Source organism: Gorilla gorilla, chromosome 6, assembly GCF_029281585.2.
Source record: "Gorilla gorilla gorilla isolate KB3781 chromosome 6, NHGRI_mGorGor1-v2.1_pri, whole genome shotgun sequence".
Lineage (NCBI taxonomy): Eukaryota > Metazoa > Chordata > Mammalia > Primates > Hominidae > Gorilla > Gorilla gorilla.
In genome coordinates, this window is record NC_073230.2 from 7,973,321 (window position 1) to 7,981,973 (window position 8,653).

The window sequence follows — 8,653 nt, forward strand, 5'->3', positions numbered from 1 at the left end:
CTCCCTAGACCAGGAGGGATTGGACCCTGACTACAGGTCCAGGTGCTCGTCAGTGCCCTGCCAGAGGGTCTACGCGTCCTGGTACCGGGTCCAGCGGGGTGGCGTGCTGTGCAGACCCCGAGGCTAGACGGCCTAGGCCCCTGGAGCCCAAGAGACGCTTCCTTGGGTGAGCAGGGGAGAATCCCGCCCGCCCCAGCCGTCACCCCCAACCCTGTGGATTAAACCCCTGCCCCCGTCGCGGTCGCCCTCCCTCCAGACAAAGGCCGTTAAGGCGCAGCCCCGCGGGCGGTCTTTCATCCCCAGCTAGGCCAGCTCTAGCATTTCAAAGGCCGAATCCGGAGAGCGCTTCGGGGGCTCTCCCCTTCCCCCAAATATTTGGGGGGCGAGGCCTCTCCCTCCGCTCCCAGTGGGTCGCGTCTACACGCGCCCTTCCACACACCTGCAGGCCCCCTCCCCGCGTCTCTCCCTTCCGTTGGCCGCAGCCCCACACCACGACCCCCGCGGTCAAGCATGCCCTCTGGGTGGTCAGGACCAAGCGGGACCGGGACAGAACCAGGGGAGCCTTGGAAACGTGGAGGAGCCCCTTAAAGCCAGGCCTTGTCCCTCCAGGGGGAACTTGCGGCTTGGGAGGGGACACCCACTGGATGGCTTCTGGAAACAGCCGGACTCGCAGGGCCAGGACGCAGGCCGGACCCCGGCCTCATTCTTCGGCCAGTTATCCCGGAGTGGCGCGCATCCTGTCTTCCTGGGCCTCGGACTGCTCGCGGGCAGAGGGGGCCCGAGGACACCTCTGTGGGGTTAGAGGACTCGGTATGACGGTGTGGAAGGCAAGGAGGAGGGTCGCGTTGTATTGGGGTTGGGGTACCCGTTCCTCCCAGCTTGAGGGATCCTCGGGGTCCTCGCCGCCTCTGAGGGCCTAGGTGGCTGCTTCCCTCGGCTCCCCTGCCCGGCCTGGAGCTACGGGTGCGCCCAGCTAGAGTTTAGGGCCACCTGGGGACGTGCAAGGGGCGCTGGAGCGAGGCGGGGGCTGGGGCGGGGCGTGGGTGCTTCACCCGCGGGGGACGCAGAGCTTAGGCGAAAGCGGTGCAGGCATCTCTCTAATCGCCGGCCGCTATTAAAAATAAAACCGCGACCCGTCGCCATGGCGACCACAACAACAGCGGCCGCGCGAGGGAGGCGAAAACTTGTGCAGCCGCGCGACAGCCGCCTTCTGGGGAGACTCGGGGCACGGCGCACCCGGCGTGGGAATGGGACCCCCCTGCCCGGCCCCGCCACATTCTCCGCCGGATCCCCGGAAGAAACAAGGAGACGTGGACCCCCACAGGCTTTTTGGGGGGATTGGGCGTTGAAACCGCAGGGCTGACTTAACCAAGAGGTCACCGACTTGGATAAAAATCCCACGCCCGCGCGGACCCCCCTCCCCGGCCTTCGTTTCCATTCAGACTCCCAGCGTCCTCATTGCAGCCCCTGGGGAGGGGGACGGAGGGACGAGGTGGGTTTCAGGTGCTCGGCCCAGGAGGGGACGGTGCGACCCGGGCCCTGCCGGCGGGTTTTGCGCGCGGAGGCTGCAGCACCTGCCCCGCCCGCCCTGCCGCGATCCTTGCAGATGGGGGCGGTCACATGCTTCTTTCTGGCCAGGAATCGAGTTTCACTTCCAGCCGCTATTAGTCGGTTCACACAGTTCACTGCAAACATTTGATAATGAGGCTAAATATACTCCCGCGTCGGAGGAGGCGTGGGCGTCCCCGCCCAGGCCCGGGAGACAGAGGCGCGGACCCCGGGACGGAGCCTGGCTTTGTGCGGGAGGCAGACGCGCCCCGCGCGCCGCCCCCGAAACATTCGCACCCCATGCTGAGGCGCGCGTCTGGGAGTCCGTGGGCGCCCCGAGGTGAGCCCGGGGCCCCTGGCGGAAGCAGCGGGGAGCTCCCGGCGGGTGCGGGGAGGTGCTGGTGGGAAGCAAGGTGCACCTGGCGGCCTGGGATGTCCGGTCGCCCCCGGAGCCGGTGCATCCGGCCTCTCCCGGCGCGCCCCGACGTGCCCGCGGGCCCATAATTACCGTGAGTCAGGTGCCCCAAATAGGCCGAGCGAGGGGGGGCCGTCGCGCAGCAGGGGCGGGTGGCCGGACGTCTGCCCGGGACTGGTTGCCTCCCGCCCCTCCCCAAGACCCTGGCACCCAGGGAGGGCGGGAAAGGCCTTGGCCATTCCTCTGGGTAGGGGACTGGAGAGGGGAAGAAACTTTCGCCGAGCCCGGCGCTGCCCCCTCATACCCATCCCCACCCAGGCTGCGTGTCCGGGGCCCCTCCGGGGCTTGGCACCAGCAGGCACGCAGCGATCGCCGTCGTTGTTATTTAGTAGTAGTAGTAACGGCTGACATTTACAGCTACGTCGATGGCGCCAGGTGCCAAGCTCTTTCCTTGTATAATTTCATGGACACTCACACATCAACTCTAAGCGAAGACTTGGAGCGGGGCTCAGCACCCCCGGGGTACCTCTGCAACCTCGGTAAATATAGACTATCCTCAATTCGCAGGGGCATTTGTACGTGGGGTGTACAGGCAGGAACAGGAAAGACGCTGTGGCCACCCAGGAGTAGGGGTGGCAGCAAACACCCCCTGGATCCCGAGTTCCAAGGTGCAGGGAGGGGGGCAGAGGCCAGTTCCCTCCGCTCTCTGCCCCTTGACCTTGGCCTTGGTGAGCTCTGTCCCTAGACTGCCCTGGGTGTCTGTTCCCTCATCTGAAAAGCGTGAGGCCGACAGCCGTCACTGCGCACAGCTGCCTCCACTGTCGGGAAGCCTCCCTCCAGCCCACCTGCCCAGGAAAAGCTGCGGTAGCGTGCCCTGGGCAAGCGCACTGCTGGCCACCTGCCTGTGCCTGGGTCGGGGGTGGGGGGGACCAGCTGAGCACCCAAATCCTGGCCTCTGCCCCCAGTGCCAGAGCAGATTTCAGAACAATTTGTAATGACGAAACCCCACGTTTCCCTTTATCTCTGGGCAAGGCTTTCTTCGTTCTAGGCAATTAATCCAAAAGCAACACCAGCCGAGTGGGCTGGACTCCTTGAAGATCAAAACTGCCCAGTGCAGGCGTTAATTAAGTCATTATCTCAGGCCTCCAGCGACTAGGGATCAGGCCTTTCCAGTTCACACTCTCCAGAAAGGGAGATAACTGCCCCGCCAGCAGGGTGGGAAGGCTGTCTCTCCATGTTAACTCCCTATTAAATCATTTTATTTTCTTTTAAATACACAAACAGAAATGAAGTTGAAAATAGCACACGAGCCCACTATCATTGTGTGAACATTTTGTGAATGAAGACACGTATGAAAGGATGTTTGGAGGCTTCAAGAAACGAAAGCCGAGAGTCTAGCTAGACCAGAGCCATCCAGCCCAGGAGCGATGGCCACGTGTGGCCGCTGGACACGAGACGTGGCCGGTCCAAACTGCACAGTGCGGTAAGGGCAGAACACACGCCAGCTTTCGAAGGCTTAGTAAAGAATGCAAAATTTCTCAATTGGGAATTTTTGTATGAATTTCAGGTTGAAAAAAAACATTTTGGATATATGGAGTTAAATAAACATGATTACAATGACTTTTGCTGTCAGCCTCCCGGAGGCTCGTCTTGCTTCCCTGGGCCACAGCCAGCTCAGAGGGTTGCTCTAGGAAATAGCTACACATTCTTGAAGCACAGGTTTATGTGCCAGGCACTGTATTAAGTGCTGGGGACACGGCGTTAAGACCAGGCCCTTACGGAGCTCTCAGTCTCTGAGGAGGAACAGTAAGTCAGAGAGTGCCTCGGGTGCAGCCTTTCAGGTAAAGGATTTCAGGCCCAGGTCAGGAAGGCCTTGTCTGAGGAGTCTGAGAAGAAGCCGATTGAGAACAGCTAGAACATCTAGGTCAGGCACTCCAGGCCGACACGACAAAGCAGGTGCAAAGGCCCCAGGGCGGGAACCAGCGTGGCTTGTTCACAGAACAAGGAGGTAGATCGCTTGGCCTTGGGACCAAAGGAAGGCTCTGGATTTTATTCTAGGGGCAGTGGAAGCCGTTGGAGGGCCTCAGGCAGGAACACAAGGTGTCGTGGCATAAAGGAAGAAGGGGCCGGGCACGGTGGCCCACACCCATCATCCCAGCACTTTGGGAGGGAGGCCAAGGCAGGAGGATCGCTTCAGCCCAGGAGTTCAAGATCAGCCTGGGCAACACAGCAAGACCCCGTCTCTACTAAAACCCTAAAACTTAGCCAGGCTTGGTGGCATGTGCCTAAGGTGCCAGGTCCTCGGGAGACTAAGGCAGGAGGATTGCTTAAGCCCAAGAGTTTGAGGCTGCAGTTAATTATTATCACACCACTGCACTCAGCCTGGGTGACACAGTGACTCTGTCTCAAAACTAAATAAATAAAGGAACAATAATCCTGTTATTCTGTCTCCATTTCTCGCATCCTGAATTTAAGGTGGACTCAGCCAGCAGGTTCAGGCTCAGGGTCTGTCCTGCAGCTACAGTCAGGGTTGGTGGCTGCAGCTGTCCTGGGGAGCGGTGGGGTTGGGGGAACGGGGGTGCTGGCCTGCATCTCCCACTTTCAGGTGGGCTCAACTCCATCTCGTGGCCTATTGAGGGCCAGCGTGGGCTTCCTCACAGCATGGAGGCCTCCAGGGTCAAGCTGTCTCTGGGATGGCAGAGGGCTTTGTGTTCGTGCTCCCACGCCCACAGTGGAGGCAATACACCCTTTCCAGACCTAGCAGTACATGTGTGCAGCACCACACCTCTGTACGCTCTCAGCCTAAGCTGTCCCCAGCCCTCCTGGACTCTGGAGGAGGGGACGCAGAAACTCCATCCCGGACAGAGGGAGAGCCAGTGTGTGCACAGGCGGCTTCTAACACTGCTTCGTGGTTTCACACGGCTCCCTCATGGAGAAGGGGCTGGAGGAGGACAGGGAGGTGTGCAGTCGTCTGGGTGAGATATGAGGGTGGCTGGGCTTCCAGATGGCTGCAGTGGAGACCGTAAGAAGAGTGCACGAGGTAAGGCTTCTGAAACACCCAGCAGGTTCCTGGCAGCTGCAGACAACTCAATTCTTAGCACTTGCCAATAGCTGGGGTGTAAACACTCCCGCCGTCGCTATTTCGGGCTATGCTCCTTGCCTCCACTGGGTCTGGCTCTTAAAACAGCAAGAAAGCAACTCGGAAGCTGAGTCAGCCCCGTCTCCCCACCGTGCCCACAGATCCTTCCCTGTTCCAGGGCTCCCGTTGGCAGCCAGCTGGGCTTCTCAGGGGGCATCTCCAGTCCTGTGCAGTCAGAGAGAACCAGGGAAGTGTCTTGATCTCACCTAGAAATTAAGGCCATCACATCCAATACCTGCATTTTACAGGTGAGGAGGCTGACATTACAAGTAGTGGTGGTGGTGACATTTGAACCCAGGCCCCTGTTCTCTGGGGCCTGCCGTTTCCCTGGGAGCTGCGGACTCTGCGTGGAGTCACAGAAGTACAGACCCAGATGGCTCCCATAGAAACAGAGTCACCCCCCAGGGCAGCTGGAAGGGAGTGGGGGAGGACAGGTCCTCAAGGGCCTCTGCTCTCCACTTCCCTCCCCGCCTCACCGTGTCCTCTCCCTTCCTCTGTCCAACCCCTGCAGCGGGAGGCCTGGCTGGGAAGAGACGTTTTCTGAGTAGATGTTTTGGCTGGGCAGACTGAGCTTTGAGAAGCAGCCAGGCCGAGCGGGGCTAGGGAGTGAGGGCGTTGGGGAGCCTGAACTTTAGTGACCACTGCCCCTCCCAGGCCAAAGCCGCAAACCCCTCCCATCCCCAAGGGCTTCAGACTCAAGGCCCAAGTTCCTGCATGTTGGATGTGAATTCCGAGTTCCAAGGTGGGGCAGGCGTGGGCCTGAGTCATCCGGCAGGTCACTGGGGTCACTGGGGTCACCCGGTTAAAGCCCAGGCCAACCCCAGAGCGCTTCCCCTGGGCGCTGCCCACAGCTTCTGTTCCTCTTGTGACCGTGGATGGTTGGGAGCAGCCTGTGGTCCCTCATTCCATCCGGTTTTGAGGGCCTCACCCTCGTCAAAAGGTGCAGGTTAGACATCGGGAGAGGCGAAGGAGCCAGGCCAAGCCCCCGTGCCCCTGACCTTCCTCGGCCTCTGCTGAGGGAAGAGGATGAGACGCCGGCCCTGCCCCATGGAAAAGACCCCACATCGGGGTGACCAGTCCCTCCCTTGAGCAGAAGCACAAATCTGACCTTCACCAGCAGGGCTGAGGTGGAGGGGACCCGAGCTCATGGGGCAGAGAAAGGAAGTGGCCTGTCGAGGCCAGAGAGAGGGGCAGCCGGAAAGCCACATGCATGTATGCATGGGAAGCACAGAAACTTCTAGAACAAAGAAAGTATGGGGGTGGGAGGGGGAGGAGGAAGGTTAAGCATATTGTATTTTTATTTATTGAGACAGGGTATCTCTCTGTCACCCAGGCTGGAATGCAGGGGCACAATCTCAGCTCACTGCAATGCCCACCTCCCAGGTTCAAGCGATTCTCCCACCTCAACCTCCTGAGTAGCTGGGACTACAGGAGGGTGCCACTACGCCTGGCTAATTTTTGTATTTTTAGTAGAAACAAGGTTTTGCCATGTTGGCCAGGCTGGTCTTGAACTCCTGGCCTCAAGTGATCTGCCTGTCTTGGCCTCCTAAAGTGCTGGGATTACAGGCGTGAGCCCCCACAAGGCCAACCATATCTTAGAGCCACAATAATCAGAACAGTGTGGCACCCATGTGACCAGAGACCCCAGAAAAGGCTCTGTTGTAGATGAAGAATTTTAAAAGACATTGAAAGGATTGTGGATTAAATGCAGTTGAAGCTGTTCTAAAAAAAAAAAAAAAACAATCTGATGAAATCCTCATTTTACCCCACACTAGATAACTTCAGATGTATTAAAAATTAAGTTTATATATATATATATTAAAAGGTTCAGGGATAAACTTGTACCACGTGAAGCAAGGATAGGCACACATCCCCTGCCACGTTCCTGCCAAAGATGTTTAGCCCTGATCGGACATCAAGGAAACAAGGAGACAACCCAGACTGAGACACATTCCACTTAACACCTGGCCTGACCTGCAAAAACATCATTGCCATGAGAAAAGCACCAGAGGGCAACCATTCTGGACTAACAGGAACTTAAAAGACCTGACAACTCAATGCCATGTTCCATTCTTGACGGACTCCCACATTCAAACCAGCAGGCAGCTCAAAAGCTGATTGGGACCACTGGGGAAATACTAGATTACTTTATTGTATCATTGTTGAGTCCTTTGGGTGTGCTGATGGTGTGATGGTGGTGCAGGAGGACCTCCTTGTTCTTGGGTGATGCCGTGGCAGTTGGGGTAAAGTGTCATGATGTTTGCAGCTTATTTTCAAATGGTTGGGAGGGGAATATAGATGATGGATAGACAGATAAATGATGAATAGATAGATGATTGATGGATAGATAATGGATGGATGGATGGATACATGGTGGATGAATGGATGCATAGATGAATGGATGGATAGATGGATTATGGATGGATAGATGAAGGAATAGATAATGGACAGATGGGTAGATGATGTATAGATGATGAATGGATGAATAGAAAGATGATGGATTGATGGATAGATAATGGATGGATAGATGATGGATGATGGATGGATAGATGATGAATGGATACATGGTAGATGAATGGACGCATAGACGAATGAATGGAGGGATTATAGATGGATAGGTGATGACGGAATAGATGATGGACAGATGGGTAGATGATGGATGGATGAATGGATAGATGATGGATGAATAGATAGATGATGGATGGATGGATAATGGATGGATGGATACATGATGAATGGAGAGATTGATAGATGATGGATGGGTGGATGATGGATGGACAGACACATGATGGATGAATGGATGGATAGACAATGGAGGGATGGATACATGATGGGTAGATGGGTGGATGAATGGATAGAAGATGGATTGATGGATATAGATAGATGATGGATGGATGGATAGGTGATAATGGATGAATAGACGGATGGATAGGTGATAGATGGGTAGCTGGATGGAGGGATAGATAGATGATGGATAGATAGGTAGATGAATGGACAGAAGATGGATGGATATATGATGGATGGATGGACAGATGGATGAGTGGATGGATGGATGGTAGAGTGATAGATATAGGTAGATAAATATAGAGATAGATGTGGATAGAAATGAGAGATAAAATGGGGACAACAGGTGAATGAGGTGAGGGGTATACAGCTGTTCATTGTATTATTCTTATGACTTTTCTGTAAAATTGAAGTTTTCAAAACAAACAGTGGTGAAAAAAAGCTAATTCCTATTTCCTAGTTTTCCCATAGTTTATCAAACTTCTAAAATGGAGAGAACATTCAGAACTCAGAAAGCCAGAGCAAACCCCAAATAAAAGACTAGAAGGAGTGTTATGTTTCGTGTTTTATTATTATTTTTAAAAGGCTCTCCAAACCTTTATTTTTTTATTTTATTTTTTGAGATGGAGTTTCACTCTTGTTGCCCAGGCTGGAGTGCAGTGGCACGATCTCGGCTCACTGCAACCTCCACTTCCCAGGTTCAAGTGATTCTCCTGCCTCAGCCTCCCAAGTAGCTGGGATTACAGGTGCCCACCGCCACACCTAGC

The 8,653-nt window shown here is 55.6% G+C and overlaps 1 long non-coding RNA gene across 1 annotated transcript; it reads left to right on the top strand.

Annotated features, from left to right (window-relative positions):
• The first annotated feature begins 83 nt into the window (after window positions 1-83).
• LOC109027843 (uncharacterized) lies at window positions 84-4,394 on the top strand. Its single transcript, XR_002006933.4, has 5 exons — window positions 84-166; window positions 610-1,888; window positions 2,381-2,827; window positions 3,248-3,446; window positions 4,022-4,394. It is a non-coding gene; the product is annotated as an uncharacterized lncRNA (long non-coding RNA).
• Window positions 4,395-8,653: the final 4,259 nt, after the last annotated feature.